The sequence below is a fragment of the Triturus cristatus genome, chromosome 6 (genome assembly GCF_964204655.1).
Source record: "Triturus cristatus chromosome 6, aTriCri1.1, whole genome shotgun sequence".
NCBI classification, from domain to species: domain Eukaryota; kingdom Metazoa; phylum Chordata; class Amphibia; order Caudata; family Salamandridae; genus Triturus; species Triturus cristatus.
In genome coordinates, this window is record NC_140589.1 from 800,419,063 (window position 1) to 800,436,530 (window position 17,468).

Below are 17,468 nucleotides of genomic sequence, written 5' to 3' on the forward strand. Positions count from 1 at the left end.
GGGTTACTAGTCACGATGCCAAAGGTGGGAGTCCCTTTGGTGTTATGAGAGGCCGTATTCCTCACTTTAAGATCAACCCATGTTGGATGAATAGAAGCAAACAAGTGGAATGAGATACAAAAAAGATCAGGAGTTGAATTTTAACTTCTCAACTTAAGGACAAAAAAAACTTTGAAATGAAACATGGTGTCCGTGATGTAAAGTTGACTGTTGGTCAATGGTTTTGTGTAAAATCCAATAGAAAGGTAGCTAAAGGTAAAAGCAAATTTAGTGCCCCTGTACAAATTGTCAAGGTTATGAACAACACAGTGAGATTAACTGATGGCAGTGTATGCCATATGAGTCGTTTATCTTTAGTTAAGAATGTTCCTTGTCACATGTTGAATTATGCTCAACAACGAGCAGAACTATTGGTGGATTAATGTCCACACTGAGAGTTTGTCTTCTTCCAATCCTGTTGATTCCAATATTTGTGTTCAGAGTGGAGATGGTCTGAGGAATGAAGCTTGCTCTGAGCTGTGCCTTGGCTCTGGGCAAGGGGAGTTTAGCGGAAAGAAAATTAGCACCTTCGGTAGAACCATTGTGAAACTGAAGTGACTTGAAGACTATGTTTCACAATTTCCATTTTATCTTGTGCAGTCTCGCCAGTATTTTTCCAGTTTTTTTTCTCCAATTTTCTTCTTTTTTTTTTCTGTAAGAAGGGGGATGTGTAGTATTGTTTTTTTTTAATTTCTCTTTGGAAGAATTGTCCTGGTTCTGTGAAATTAAGAATCAGAACACTTAGAGTGTTCTCAGTACTTATTAATGTGTGTTAGAATGTTAGGGAGATGCATTGGAGCTGGTGACATTGCTGCTTGCCTGGGCCTCGCTCGGGGTTGCCAAATAAAGAAGAAATCTACATTTATTAAGTCTCCTGGTCATTACTTCAGCCTCCTCTCTCTAATCGATACATTTACTTGCAGCTCTCCAGATATATCAAATCAATTGCTTGCAAAATTAACAGGAAGACTGATCGTTGGGCAACTTTTAAGTGATTACTCATGCTTTGTGGCAGACCTTTTTACTTTAATGTAGTTCATAAACCAAACTACTTCCAGTGCATGTCTAAGCTATAAGTAGCACAGGTTCTAGCCAAGGTGTCCCTGCTCTGAGTTAACACATATGCATTTAAACTCCTCATTTCTTGCATTCTACTTTTCAAAGAGGGAGCAGCTCTTACCCTTCCCCTGTTCTCATGGACCTGGCTTGTTTATGAAGGTAAGAGAACACGCCTGTGATTCTACTCCTAAGGTTGTTCGCCATTTATGTGTGGGTGAAGTACCATTTTGTAGCTCCTGAACTATAGCGCTTCATGCACAGTGAACAATGGATGTTGGTGACGGAAGCTCGTGATATGTATAAATGGCAGAAACAACTACAGTAATTCCCTGTTGTTTTAGGATTATGACCCTTAGTACAGAATGTGATGCAAAACGTGGAAAGACACTATGGTGGAAGAAAATGAAGAACCAATTGAACAATATTGGTTAAAAGAATTCAGGTAATCGAAAAACATGTTGATAGTGCTCGTCAGTTTCGTTGAAACGTCTAGGAAAAAGCTGCTGCTTGTTTTTGCTTTCGTTGTTGCTTCTCCAACAGCTGTCTATGATTTAGCATTTTTGGTAAAAAGATGGCATCATGTTGAAAACAAGTGATAGATCAATTTTGGGTTATGCATTTCAGTTAACAATAGCCATGCTCCATCTTGATGTGTCTGTCTTTGTTTGAAAAGAAAACATACACCAGTGATGTTACTTCCTATTTGAGCCAATGTAAGTTTTTTTGCATCTTGTCACTGGTTGCCGTATTTTAATTTGTTGTTTCCTGTTAAATGTTTTTTCCATCGAAGGTTTATTCTTGAAAACTTTGTCTTCGACGAGTATGTGCGTTACACCCTCACTATATATCCAGTGGTAATTGTCTCATTATCTGGAAGCCTTAACAAGCACTTTGTATCATCAGATCCAGGACGCAACAACATCTTTTTAGGTACAAATCATTTTTTAGTAAAGTTAATGGTCACGTTGGTCGTTTTAGTTTTTTGGTGTAGGCAGTAAAAGTTCCAAATAAATGTAAATGTCATTCTTGTGATGATGTTTGATCAGGAAAACTTCTGCAGTGGTCGGTTCATTAGAGAAACTATGCTTGATGTAGCTTATTTCTGAAATTGAGAGGAAATGGGCTTTGATTATTAGTCTACAATATATGTTGTTTCATTTTATTACACTACTTCAGTGAGTCGATTTCTTCAGTTCTTTATGGATACCATTATTGAGCCTCACTGGCCAACAAATTAGGTGCAACTTACCCTTGATCTATGATCATTGTTAAGATGTATGTGTGCTCTTCATTTATTCCCGAGAGTCTTGTAGAAATGGAAATTGCACTTACTGTAAAGTTCCTCCTTCAGTGATAAGTTCCAAACAAATCGTGAAGGGGTATTGAGATCTCCACCCAGCATGTGGAAGTAAGTTGTGCGGGGTCTGGAGGAGGAGTAGGCTGAGTCTGACACCAATAGGAACCTCCCATTCAATGTACACAAATAAAGAGAGAGCAAAACAAAATGTTTACTGGGAGGAGCAAATGTTCCTTTGAGCCCCATAAATATGAGGGCTATATGTTTGTTTTCCCCAGAGTCACCTAAAACCTTCCACTTTCTTAAAATGTATGGTATTACTTAATTTGCTTGTTTGCTTAGTCTACCTGCAATTTTGCCATTATCACCTTGGTGTCCGATTGCTTGGCAGGTATCAAGGGGTGCTGCTCCCTTCGGGTTAAAAGTTTGGCTGATGCAACACGCAGCAACCAAGGATGGATTGGATAAACCCATCGGAGAGTAAAATTATTTATTGCTTAAATAATATGCTATGACACTCTATGGTTGCATCAAAATGCTGAGGTGGGCAGTGTAGAAGAAATGAAGAATATGGAGAAAATAAGGTAGCCGTAAAGAAGAGGGAAGGAGCCTTGTGAACAGAGTTGGCCATCTCTAAATTCTTATATCTTGCCGGAAGGGGTAAATGAGCTTTGTGGACTGGCAACGTAATGTGTCTACTTAGAATAAGTGCCCAATCACCCTTAAGGCTGTATCATTGGTTTGCAAAACTGGCTAGTCTTTGGCACAGCAGTGTTTTGGTCCAGCGAGTAATGGCAGAACAGGGTGGCATCAAGACACAGGATGAGGGAAATATTTAGTTTACAATCTATAAGTCAGTGGGTACCATCTTGGACTACAGCTCCACATCGAGCATTCCCCTATACAGGTGGCTGACTGGTCACTTGAGCAGCAAGAGAGCCTACTCTGAGCCCTTCTACTCTGCTACTGACTCTTGTGGTTTGAGGGTACGTTGCAAGCTTCCAAACGCGGTCAGTTGGCAGATGGAGCCAGAAACATGCAGGATACACGAGGAGTTGTCTTTGTTTATGACCTTGCATCTCTACTGGTCAATGTAAATACTAAGTCCCTCAGGTAATCCAGTCTGTGAAGTGGTAATATATAGGGGCTTGAATATCTAGGATAAATGCAAGCTGGTTTGCAAGATGAAAGGGGTGACCTTCCAGCTTTGCAGTTGTGAATGTAGTGTGTTTTACATATTTTCTTTTCCCATGGATTTCAAAAACTGTCACAGTATTTTAGACAAAGATTCTGTAAAAGAATTGATCCCAAATTAATCCATTACTGCAAAAGAATTGATAGATTGTTATGGCCTTTAGGGAGCAGTTTTGTTTGGCACTGTCCTGTATACAGGGCTATTCAAAACAAGCATTAACAAAGCCAGTAGGTCTTGCCTTTGTCAATCACTTGTGGCAGTGCTGCCCAGCATTGGGACACTGTGCAGCATCGTCAATAATGTTTAAAAGGGGGGAGGAGCTTAGCGCTTGACCAAGATGGCCGCGTGAGCCTTGAGCTCCCACTACCCTCGCGCCCTCCGGCACTCATCCTGTCCTAAATCCTGATTTTCATGCACGGAATCCTGCAGATGAGTCACAGCTGGGGCGATTGACGCTGTCCGGGTCAAGATCGCCCACCGGGGATCGAAGTTGTGCATGGCGGAAGATTGCGGCCTACCTCCGAAGGATGCCAGGGGCTTGCGTTGGCAGGATGCCTGGCCACTAATTGAACAACAGCGGCCTTGGGAGGTGTGAACTGACGGACGGATGCCGTGGCACTTTCACTTTAGCTTTCTCGCCTTTGTTAGCTCCGGGTTGGGAGTGCGTCATAAAGTTCCTCTGTTGTCTGGAAGACCTCCACCCGGTCCTGACTGGCTGTTGAAGACCCGAGATGTCGACCAAATCGGAGGCAGACAGGTCGAAGTCTAAGACTACCAGGCGGGGAGGCTATGTCCAATCCAATAATATGGATCGCTATGCCCAGCAGAAGGGGTCGCCTGGTGGATCGGGGCAATCGCTGGAAGCACAGAAGGCCGATTCATCCCCAGCCTCGGAGTTATCATTGCAGGATATCAAGGGGGCGATAGATGGGATGCAATCTTCGATTGGGCGACAGTTCGAGACCCTGGCGCACAAGGTGGACATGATTTTGGTCGATGTCAACTTGATTCGCGCGGATCTGGGGAAAACCAATGAGCGGGTCAGGTCCCTGGACCTCAAAACTACTGGCCTCGCGGACGATGTCTCGGAACTCCAGGCTGAGGTCCGCAAGCTACGAACCGCGAATGACCTCTCCGCTCGCCGGCTCGAGGACTTTGAAGGTCGGGCCCGGCGCAATAATGTGCGCATTGTTGGGGTCCCGGAGACTTCGGATGAGCTCTCCGTGGACCTCCTCGTCGAAGACCTGGTGGTGAATCATCTTGCGCCAAAGGGCCTCGGCAAGTTTTTCGCGGTGGAGCGGGCTCACCGAGTGCCTGGCGGACGGCCTAAGGTGGGAGCCCCCCCGCGGCCGATTGTCGCCCGGATCTTCCACTTTCGAGATCGGGACGCTATCCTGCAAGCATCGAGGGTGACAGGCCCGGTGCCTTTTCAAAATGCCTCTGTGAGCTTTTACCCTGATTTCACCCAGATGGTGCAGAAACAGAGGCAAAGTTTCCTGGGGGTGAAGCGGTGGCTTAGGGATATGGACCTGAAGTATGCCATGCTCTTCCCCGCTAAGCTGCGTGTGGTATATGAGGATCGGACTTTCTTCTTCGAATCGCCGGACATGGCAGGGGACTGGCTGGATGCACTCCCTCGGTGACAGCCCGGCAGCGACAGCGTGGATGGGGTGGAAGGCGACCGGGAGGGACAGAAGTGATACCTTCGGTGCTGGCCTGCTTCGATTCGGCCCTGGACAGTGACTCGCGCCTTATTGCAGTAATGGGAGGGCGGCGGGGGTAAGATAGGGGCTCTTTCCTCCCTTGGGGTGCTTTTTGTAGATTTGTTTTTGGTAGGGCGACAGGCACACTGCAAGTTGGGGGGGCTTTGTAAGCTGACGCAGGGGTGCAGGGTGGGGGGGGGTTTCAGGATGTTGGGGTTGTTGTTTGGGGTTGTTGTTTTTTCTTGCAAGGCGTAGCAATGACTGTCAGGATTGTCCGATTGTGGTTCTCGGGGGGGGGAGGTCTCTTTGTGTTCAGGGATGGGGGATAGGGGCTTAAACGTACTCAGCTGGAATGTTAATGGCTTAGGGGACCGTATAAAACGGGGGATAGTCCTGCAATTTTTGAAACGGACCTTGCCTGATGTAGTCCTCCTGCAGGAGACCCATCTTATAGGGAATATGTGTTATGCACTTAACAGAAAGGGCTACAAATTTTTGCTCACTCGGGGTTTTCCTCGGGATCCAGGGGTGCGGGCATACTTGTCAGAGCTTCCCTACCATTTGAGGTTGACTCCACCATTGCTGATGATAGGGGGCGCTTTGTGGCCGTGTCGGGGAGGTGGGAGGGCAGAACGTTGGTTTTGGTTTCTGTTTATGTCCCTCCTGCCTTGCAGGCCTCCACGTTTGCTGATCTGGGCAAGACCTTGTTGGAACTCCCCGAAGGGATGCTAGTGGTGGGAGGGGACTTCAATGCGGTTGGTTCTGGAATGCTAGATAGGTACCCGCCCAGAGACACCGGGGGGGCTCAGAAGTGGCTCCCCGACTTTATTGATACTTTTGGCCTGGTAGATTGTTGGAGGCTGCGGCACCCCACTCAGCGACAATACACCTTCCACTCCGGGGCCCACGGGAGTCTCTCCCGGATTGATTACCTGCTCACTCTGGCGGCACACGCCTCTTTGGTAGCTGAGGTTAGGCACATGGCACGGGGCATATCAGATCATTCACCGGTGTGGGCACGTCTGGACATAGGCCGGGTGGCGGGGGGCAGGGTGGCTCCCGTTAACCCCTGGTACTTTCGGGACCCCAAGCTGCGCAGCGCGTTGCTGAAGACAGTTGACCACTATTTTCGAGAAAACCAGGGCTCAGTTGACTCCGCGGTTTTCTTGTGGGAGGCTTCTAAGGCTGTACTGAGAGGAGAAGCCTTGTCCCTGGTAGTGGCCGCCAAGCGGCGGAGAGAAGCCGAGGTGATACAGGTGGGGGAAGAGATAGCGGCCTTGGAGTCGGCCTTAGAAGGGGATGTTGAGACGTCCACGCTGCACAATTTGAGCCTGAAGCAATTGGAGTATAGGGATCTGGTGACAAATGCCGCCAAGACCCTTCACAGGGAGCAGCAGGGGCGGTTGTATGATGTTGGTGATAAGGCCGGGAAATTGCTGGCATGGCTGGACAAAAAGGAGCGTGTTAATCGTGTGGTGCCAGAGTTGTTGACGGATGGGGGAGAGGTTGTCACTGATCCCGACGGTATAGTCCGGTGTTTCTCGGACTATTTTCGTACGGTATACGCCTCGGTCTCGGATAGATCGACTGAGGACTCGTGTGATCTACTGCGTGACATCGCTCTGCCCCGCCTTTCTGCCGTTGATAGGGAAGACCTCGATGGTGATATCACTGTAGACGAAGTGGCAGGTGCTATCCGTGCGTTGCGCTCCGGCAAGGCGTCGGGCCCAAATGGTCTGCTGATAGAGCTGTACAAGCTTTGTCCGGATAAGTTTGCTCCTCACTTGACCGCCATGTTCGTGGAGGCGCGGAGGAACGGGTTTCTCCCGCTCGATCAACGGCTGGCGACGATCGTGGTAATACCTAAAGACGGAAAGCCCCGGGATAGGTGTGGTTCCTATCGGCCGATCTCGCTCCTCAACGCCGAGCCGAAAATCCTTGCCAAGATTCTTGCGAACCGCCTGGTCCGGGTACTTGGTGACTTGATCCACCCGGATCAGTCGGGCTTTATCCCGCACCGTAACACTGCACTAAACCTTAGACGCCTCCACGGAGTGATTGCCAAGACGGGTACGATACGAGAGCCGGCTATCGTGGCGTCCCTCGACGCCACGATGGCCTTTGACACGGTAGAGTGGGCATACTTGTGGGCGGTGCTGGCCAAATTCGGCTTCGGGCCTGGATTCGTGGGGTGGCTGAGGCTGCTCTATGAGGGGCCTCTTGCAAGCATCGTGGTGAACGGGCGGGCGTCGGCACCTTTCGAGCTCGGGAGAGGCACCCGGCAGGGTTGCCCCCTGTCGCCGTTGCTGTTTGCCCTTGCTCTTGAGCCGTTGGCGGCGTGGATACGGTGGCACCCGGATATACGTGGGCTTCGTTGGTCGCCTGACCACGAAGACCGTATTTCACTCTACGCTGACGACATTCTGTTATATCTTGCCTCGCCTAAGAAATCTCTGATAGTGGTTTGTGACGTCTTGACATCTTTTGGTAGAAACTCGGGCCTAGTCATCAATTGGGGGAAGTCACACTTGTATGTCCTGTGTGGGGATGTCCCGCCTGTTCCGCGTAACTGTTCGATCCAGATAGCCCAGCAGGGCTTTTTGTATTTGGGGATCTATATTTCCACCGACCCCATCTTGCGCTACGAGAAGAACTTGCTCCCTCCCTTGGCGCGCCTGCGGCGGGATGTGGCGGGCTGGCGACGATTGCCGCTCTCCCTCCTTGGCCGCGCTGCACTGTTTAAAATGATGTCCCTTCCCCGTTTCCTCTATGCCCTGCAGAATACTCTTGACCTGGTCCCGGCCAGCTATTTCCGTGAGATCGAAAGCCACCAGCGCGCGCTCTTATGGGACGGGCGTCCGCGTATCGCAGTCGCTAAGTTGACGCTTCTGTGGTATGACGGTGGTATAGCGCTTCCGGACATTCGACGTTATTACTGGGCCACCCAGTTGAGCGCGATTAACCATGGTGTCTATGGTCCGGCGCTCAGCCCTGGCTTCGCCATGGACCGCTGGTAGCTCCGTGGGGGTGGTTACTACAGAGCGTTGTATTCGAAATCGTCGGACCCCACCCTCACGGGGCCCACCAGAGTGGCCGTCCATGTGTGGAAGGTGGCGACGGACTCGCTTGGCTGGAGGGGTAAGCTTACCCTTGCCACCCCTCTGTTTGACTGAGATTCTGGGGAAGCTTTGGCGCACAAAAGGGTTCGAGAAATGGGATTTGATCGGCATATCCAGGGTTGGAGACCTTTTGGTTAAGGGTAAGATAAAGTCGTTCGAGGAGCTGCAGAAGGAGTACGAGCTGGGGAGCACGGAGTTCTTCCGATATGCACAAGTGCGCCACGCCTTGCGGTCAGTCCTTGTGGAGGGGGAGAAGGTGTCAGAGTCCTCTCCGTTGGAGGATCGGATCCTGGATGGTCACATGCCTGAGAGCACGATTTCGCTCATCTATAGGAAGCTTATCAATGTTCGGGCGGATCTTCTCCTAGGGTTGCGCGCCCAATGGATAAGGGACGGCCTTGAACTAGATGATGAGGATTGGCAGTACGCAGTTTCTTCTCCCAAAGAGGTCGCTATCCCCGCGCGCCTGAGGCTGGTGCAGCTTAAAATACTCCATAGGGTTTACGTGACGGGGCCCAGGTTGGTTCACATGGGTTTCTCTGAGGAGGGCCTATGTAAGAGAGGCTGTGGTTTGGTGGGTACTTTCCTCCATATTATTTGGGAATGCGGTGCGATTATGGAGTTCTGGAGGCAAGTCCACGAGGTGATGGGGGAGGTGACAGGAATTGTTATGCAGCCTGATGCGCGCTGTTGTCTCCTGAATGTCTGGAGTCCTACTGACCACAACGCGGCACAGACTCAGTGGGTGACCCTGGGGAACATGGTAGCCAAGCGCGATATCGCTCGGCTGTGGGGCTCCAATAGGCCGCCCACATTGACAGCGTGGATGGAAAACATGGACTGGAGCATGTTTAGGGAGAAGACGGTGTATTGTGCTAGGGGGCGCCCTCGGAAATGGCATGCTGTGTGGGGGCCATGGAACCAGTACAGAGGGGACATATGCTGCCCCCCGACCCGGACCCGCCTGAGGAGCAACTTTCCCCTTAGTCCTTTTCCGGCTTTGACTTTCCCTCTGATATGTGATTGTTTCTAGAGTCTCTGCCTCTCCCTCCTTTCCCTTACTATAGATCTGTGCCTGTTGGACGTGATGGGGCTCGTCCCCCCTGACGGGAACCTCTCTTGATGCTCATGGTACCTTTCGCCTTGCTTGTGTTTAGGGGTGTATTTATGTTTGTGCAAAATAAAACCTTTGGCTCTCCTGTCAGTGATATGTGACCGCAAGCATGTGCTGAACTTCTAGAGCTGCCGTACCTCCGGGATGTCGGCTGAATAGCTCTGTCACTGATATAAAATAAAGGTTTTTCAAAAACAAAAAAAACAAAAAAAAAAATGTTTAAAAGCACAATGCAGCGTGCACCATTTCCTTTAGTTTTGTATTTACCAATCCAAGATGACAAATGCCACTTGGATCGGTAAAAAAAAAAGTATGATATTTTTTGCGTGAAAGCCCCAATTAGAAAAAAAAAAGGACGGTAGGGGTTAGAGTGGCTGGGGGGTAAAGAAGGAGTGGGTGGGAGGGAAAAAGCGCCACACAGAGGCCACGGGGTAGAAGCACAAGAGCGAAAGATCACCAGAAAATCACACAGATGACTAAGGCTCATGAGCTGTATAGTTTCAGAAAGAATGATGTCACTCAACATACTGTTAGTTACAGATTTATTGATATCTCACAACAAAATTACTCAAGATTTCTTTTCAAATAAAACATGCAAGTTCCCTCTTTTTGTCTTCTTGCACTACCCAACGTTTACTTCACAGGTAACCAATGATTGTTCACACTAAAGGCCCTGCCTTGATAAAGTCAATTCTGGACGAAACAGTTGTTGAGTGCCCTTGGAGAAATGTAATATGTTATTGTGAGATATTTGCAGTTGGCTATTTTTTAAAATAAAATATTATGATACTTTACAAATTATGACCAGAAATCATAATTATGAATTTTTGTTTGAAAATAAAGGTTAACAAATTGTGGTTATATCAATAAATCTGCATTGAATTCAAGGAGTCTCCCATTCTTTCGAAGAAACACCAAAATGCCCAAGCAGTCACTACAGCAGCAGGATACTGAGGGTTTAGAACCCGCCACACATACTCTTTGATAGATACAAATTGGGACTTAGTTGGTGTGGGTGCGTACCCAGTTTTTACAGATGCTGTTTGTCTTTTGTAATACGGCGATGTACTGTTAGTGTTTATTTCTCAGTTTCCTAATGTCTTGTAAGGCCGCTTTCTCAAACACTCCAGTATCCAGACCCGCTATTCCGAAGCAGGAAATAAGTTACTTGGAAAGTGAAGATATTTTCAGTTTTCTTGGCTATCGTATCCAAATTTACCAAAAATCACTTTAAGCACATTTTACAAATATAGGACCATATGTATGAAGGCAATTTTGCGATCGCAAATGCCGAAATCGGAGAATTTCAGCGTTTGCGATCGCAAAACAGCAGTGTCATATGTATGACACAAACCACCCCTCGCAAAATAAGGAATCGCAAATTTTGCGATACCCTATTTTGCCATTGCATTTAAGGAATCGCAAATTTTGATTCCTTAAATGCAATGTAAAAAGCACAGAAAAAGTGCAATTTGGACTTAATGAATCGCAAATTACCACCAACTTCAAGTTGGTGGAAATTTGCGATTTCTTTGAAAAATTCACTTTTATGTATTTTTCAAAGTGCCATGTGACTCACATACATGCCCTTAGGGCATGTATGTGTGCCACATCTGCACCCATGCTCATTTCAGGGGTGCAACAGGGTGTCCTTTTGACACCCTGGCACCCCTGAAATTGCATTCGCAATTTGCGATTCTCTAATTGGGAATCGCAAATTGAGAATGTCTTCCCATTCATCCCTATGGGCCTCTAGGCCCATAGGAAGGAATGGGGAGGTATACCTTATTTGCAAATCGCAATTTGCTATTCGCAATTACCAAATATGTAGGATTCGCAACATTTATTGCAAATCCTACATACATAGGGCCCGATTCACAGAACTAACTTAAGACAAAATCCTAAACTTACTACCATTTTGGTATTCACAGAAGGCACTTACTCATTTTGGTATTCACAGAAGGCACTTACTCATTTCGGTATTCACAGAAGTTAGGAGCCCTAACTTTAGGACTCCTAAATGCCTTCTGTGAATACCGAAAGTCTTAAAATTAGGATTTTTCTCAGTTTAGTAGTAGTATAGTTAGGGCTCCTAACTTTAGGACTCCTAAATGCCTTCTGTGAATACCGAAAGTCTTAAAATTAGGATTTTCCTCAATTTAGTAGTCCTAAGTCTAAATTTAGGACTACTAAATTGAGAAAAATCCTAATTTGAAGACTTTCGGTATTCACAGAAGGCATTTAGGAGTCCTAAAGTTAGGAGTCCTAACTATACTACTACTAAACTGAGAAAAATCCTAATTTTAAGGCTTTCGGTATTCACAGAAGGCATTTAGGAGTCCTAAACTTAGGAGTCCTAAACTTAGGACTACTAAATTGAGAAAAATCCTAATTTTAAGACTTTCGGTATTCACAGAAGGCATTTAGGAGTCCTAAAGTTAGGAGTCCTAACTATACTACTACTAAACTGAGAAAAATCCTAATTTTAAGACTTTCGGTATTCACAGAAGGCATTTAGGAGTCCTAAAGTTAGGACTCCTAACTTCTGTGAATACCGAAATGAGTAAGTGCCTTCTGTGAATACCAAAATGAGTAAGTGCCTTCTGTGAATACCAAAATGGTAGTAAGTTTAGGATTTTGTCTTAAGTTAGTTCTGTGAATCGGGCCCATAGGGTTCCGACAAATCACATTTGAGGCTTCATTTATGAAAACCGTTGCATCGCTGTGACAAAACAGCGATGCAACAGTTTTCACTGAGCCCTCCTTGTGACGTGATGGATGTGCCTTATTGAATGTACGTCGCTCCATTTCGCAAGGGAAGACAGATATGTCAGGAATCCTGGCGTATTTGTCGGCACAAAAGTCATGCATTGCTGGAGTTGTGTTGCAAGCATGAAGCAACTCCACCAATGAGTCGGCGAGGCTTATCCTTAATGCACTGCATCTCCCTACGCCTGCCATGAGGAAGGCGTAAGGATTTGACGCTATGGCATCCTAGAAGTGGCACACTGAAATCCTATAGCTTTCAATGCACCACTTCTACGAGGCTTTTATACGGGGTAATGCCTACCCTGCATATATTATACCTGGCGCAGGTATAATGTGCACAGGGGTTTACAAAGTGACGCATCTGCCTAGATGCGTCACTTTGTAAATAGGGCACAACTAGGCGCATTTTTTACGCCACCAGTAGGGCACAAAAAGTGACGGCGGTGTAACAGTGTTGCAAAAGCTCATAAATGAGCCCCTTGGTGACAGTGTTTTGTATCGTACTAGGAAAGTTCATGATTGGAGCCTTAATGTTACCATTGCCAATATCGCTGCCTGCCAGCTTATACGTACTATTGTCTCTGTGGCTGAAAGTGAGCGTTTTCTTGTGTTTTCCTTGGACTTTGTTAGTGTTCCTGTCTGAAAAGGAGAATCATTAAATGTAGTTAGGTTAAGGTTAGTGTTTCTTCTAGGCTGATCATTATGTGATTAGGACCAACTACTTGTAGATAACTTGGCCTCTTCAGATACCTTGAAAGATCTCAGTTTTAGTCAGAGCTTGATCAATAGAAGCTATGCGTCCACTAGGGAAGGTGATGTAATTTCCTTATTGTGTTGATGAATATGTTTTTTAAGTTTTTCTTTGTTTGCCCTGCATGCATTTTCTAAAACTTCCTATTTCAGAATTGATTACAGCATTTCTAAAAGAATAGTTTTAGAACAGGTTCCTTCCAGTTATACTGTTATTGCACATATTGTTTTAGTGACTGATAGGATTCAGCCCCAGGAGAAACTGTAGATGCACATGCTTTGTTTTTAGGTCTTGGCTGCAGATAGATTTAACCGTATGTAGGCTGACCTGTTGTTTCCAACACATAGGGGCCGATTCCGATCCTGGAAAAACCGGGTACGAATCGTCGGACGGAGCGTTTTCTCCATCCGACTCGTACCCGGGAAAAATACCTTACAAACATGCAAGTACGATTCGTACGGAAATGGCAAACACCACCGACCGACAAACCACATACCCACAATTCCGATCCAGGACACCGCGGACTTGTTCAGCGCGTATGCGGGCACATGTTTGGACGTCTCCATGGTTGCTATGGGAGTTCGCTCCGTACGGTGTTTTTTCCATACGGTTGTGCATTCGGACAGACTGGACGGATCGTACATGCGCGCTCGGACTTCAGTTTACCGATTCGTACGTAAAACTGTCCGGGGACGTGTCGGACACTTTTTCCGACCCGAGGACGTGTCGGGGAATATCCCAATGCGATTCGTATGGATTTTTTAACATACGAATCGTACTTGCCAGTTTGTACGGGACTTGTACGATTCGTACGTAAAAAAATCTGGATACGATTCGTACGGGGAATATTTTTACCGGATCGGAATCGGCACCATAATCTATACTTAGAATGGGCTTCGTGCAGTCACTTGCTCATGATTGGGCGACACAGTTGACTATCTTAGTAGACTGCCCAAGATTTGATAGTTGTACTCCCTATGCTTATGTCTGTCTTGCTGATTAGCATTTTGTTCTTGATGTTCTGAGTGAAAGAGGTGTGTCCGTCCAATGCATGATGGAGGCAACTTTTTCACTCTCCTAGATTTATCTCAGCCTGCTTCCTGCCTCTCTCCCCGTGTACCATTTTTGAAATTGTTATTATATTTATACAATGACCTGGCAGTTAGAAAGTGCTGCCAAGATTCTTGTTTCCTTTTTTGCATGCACTTTCGTTGTTTTAAAAAATTTAATTTCCCGTTTGAGCTAGAAACAGCCTAAAATACCCACAGCAGCAATCATTCAATCCTGATATTAAAAGTCATAGTTTCAATTCTGTCAATATTTTGTCTCAAGATGTACAGTATGGCATATATATGGTGAGTCACTGCCGGAACTCCGTCCTCAGTTCTTTGGCAAGACTGGTTTGTTCTTTCAGTTGCTGACCAAGAACGTGAAGAAAAGCATTTGTGTTTTTTCTAGAATGTTGATTGATTGATTCATGGACTGTATTATTACATCAATTGACATTTATCTATTTTTTCTCCCTTTTCAGCTGTGCTGCTGGCCGTGGCTTGCGCTGCATTTGTTGTTCGGCTCATACTTGTCAAATGGAGACACTTTAAAAGGCCGCTGTACAGGTCTCAAGTCTTGAAAGGGCCAGAAAACTCCTACTAAAGCTCAATGATTGCACCGGTGGTGCATGTGAAGGACAGGGCGATAATGTGAATAATGTGCCTAACAATTTAATTAGGCGTTTAGTATAAAATTATTGGATCGGTAGATTTGTTCGTAATTTCTAAGTTATAGTTCTGATATATCTGCATAAAACGCATGATAAAAAGTAAAAAATAAGTATCAGGTGTTTGTTTTTTGTTCTGCGCTTTCTTTTATAACGCATTAAGAATGGATGTATGAGCATAAAAGAGCTGGCATCGCTGGTGTTCCTGGCGCCCATTCTGTCCTTTCCTGTTGAGTCTTTGCTGTAACCATAAACATATGTTTTGGCAAAGGAGGCCATATTTGATGTTGCTTTAAGGGGTGACACAAATCACTCCATCCCACAGGAAGTGACACACCTCACACCCCATTTCTACAGGAAAGAATACAAATAAGTGGGAGACAGAACCAACTGTCTAATGGTCCCTAGTTTTTAAAGAGCACTTTCTTACATTCACCATGGAATCCATCCATCATCATACTTAGCAGCATGATCCATGCAACTGGAAATTACCCTGGCGCAGTTCACGTCTTACAATGTTTTCCTGGATGTCGTGGTCGCTGTGCTTTGGCACCTGTTTTTTTTATAGTGGAAGAACACATTGTGATGAGTAACATGTTGTCTGAAGTTGGGGCTAGTTCTTAAGATGGTTGCTGCAAGGAGGAACTGAGACCATTTCGGAATGTTGTAAAGACATAAATATATTGTTAGAGTGGGATGTGCTCACTGGATTATCAAAAGAGCAAAGAGAGAAGAAGCTCTTACTGGTCACTACAGCACTAACTCATTTTAAAGATTTTGAGAAGAAAAAGGAGACTTGTGGGAGGTCATGGAACATGCAGGAGATGGATGAAGGAGTTTGCTGGTGTGTTAGAACACCGTTAACATTTCTATTCAATAGACCTTTGTGGTTGACTGAGGGGCAAAGGAGTTAGCAGTCAATAAAACAATTTAAAGTTTGTGTAGCTTATTTGACAACACGATAAGGACCAGGATTCGGTGAGTTTATTATACATTAATAATCAATGCAAATTAAGCATCAGATTAGAAACAGAATTTGAATTGGAAGCATTAGTCAAAGATGTAAATTCAGTTTGGTAGCATCAGACTTGGGACAACATAGCCACACAAGTACAAATGGCAAAAACCAGAAGTTTATGTTCCTTTAAGAAACCCAAACTCTCCTTCTCAGCATGCATAAAGCTTAAAGCCTTCTAACCAGGACTCCAAGTTTAGATTGAGGATGGTTCAGAATTGAAAATCTCAGAGAAATTTAAGAAGCAAGAAGGTAACATTAACAAAGTAGTAGGGTGTTAGTATGGGGAAGATTTCAGTAAAGATCTTCTCGAAGGGAACGACTGCTTAGCATATAGCTTCACACTCGTGAGAATAGGGTAAGCAGAGAAAGTAAACATCGTTTACCACAAATCCTTTTCCCCGCAGGCTATTACAACGCAGTTGTTACAACGACTGCGTTGTAACAACGCATACCATTACCCCGCGAATCATAACAAGGACTTGCGGAGGGGTCAGAAGTTGTTGGATTTAAAATCCAACACCCTCCCTACTGTTGCACAGACTGGAGTTGGAATAGTAAATTATACTATTCCAACATCCAGCACCCCCTCTAGTGCAAGTCGTTGTTATGACTTGCGGTGTAATGGTATGCGTTAGTAACAACCGCTTTGTAATAGCCTGCCGGGAAAAGGAATGCGTTGTGAGGAGGCATATTCAAGCAGAGAGATTTGTACCTCTCAGAGTTCAAAGGGGTCTGCCGTAAACTCTTAACAGTGTATACATTAATTAAAGCATACAGATACATTCTCGTCATTCGATATTCACACCTCCCCTCTGGGGACCAATGGAGTTGCACTTCACATTGCTCTGTGGCAAAATCTTCAGATTTTCTGGACATTTACAATACCTTGGGTAGTACACCGTTACTGATACTCGATAAATAGGAAGCTTCTTCAGTTTATTAGCTTGTCACGTCTCTGCCAAGATTTTCTTCTCACGCCTCACTAGCTCTAATACACATTCATCCTTTTTCTAGCTACTGAAACCTTGAATCCACATATGCAGAGGAGAGTACATGCAAGGCAAAAAAATGCATTTCAAAATAAGGCCTAGTTAAATTCGTTATGGTGAAGTTTCACAATCTGCACTTCCGCTACATAATGGTTTTAAAAAATATATTTTTGTTTAACACTTTTGAAACTACATAGTGTACAGAGCTACTGTAAAACATCATATATTTGCCAACACACAGTGGCAATTTATAAACCATACAATGCCAGGTTAATATTCACATGACTCACTTCTAATGATGCTTTGTTGTGTATATATCAACATTGCAACCCCCTGTATGTACGGGCTTTCCTGTTTCCTTTTTCAGTTTACTAATGACGGATGGAAGTTGCCTGACTCGTCACACATTTTCAGTCCATAGTTTCGTAGCCAGGAGCCACAGATCTTGGAACATTTATTTGGGCACCTTCTTGCTTCATGTCACTTTTTCCTCCCCCATATAGAGGTTCATCCCGATCTCCATTCTGCCATTGTTGGAATGTTTGGGGGCCTCAGTATTTCGCTATATCCCCTTTGGCTACTACTAGTCCTAAGTCACAGAAAATAAGGGTATGTCTGGGTACATCTATGTCTGAGGGTATACCTAATAGAGCGTATGTGGCATCTCTGGGCAGCGGTAGTTCCTCAAATATCTTGGC

At 45.5% G+C, this 17,468-nt stretch overlaps 1 pseudogene across 1 annotated transcript in view; it reads left to right on the top strand.

The window, feature by feature from the left end:
• LOC146817897 (uncharacterized) overlaps nucleotides 1-14,876 on the top strand; it is a 195,554-nt pseudogene extending 180,678 nt beyond the window's left edge. Inside the window, exons 5-6 of the transcript XR_014962855.1 lie at nucleotides 1,889-2,028; nucleotides 14,578-14,876. The product of XR_014962855.1 is annotated as an uncharacterized LOC146817897 (transcript). The remainder of the gene's footprint in view (nucleotides 1-1,888; nucleotides 2,029-14,577) is intronic.
• The last annotated feature ends 2,592 nt before the right edge of the window (nucleotides 14,877-17,468 follow it).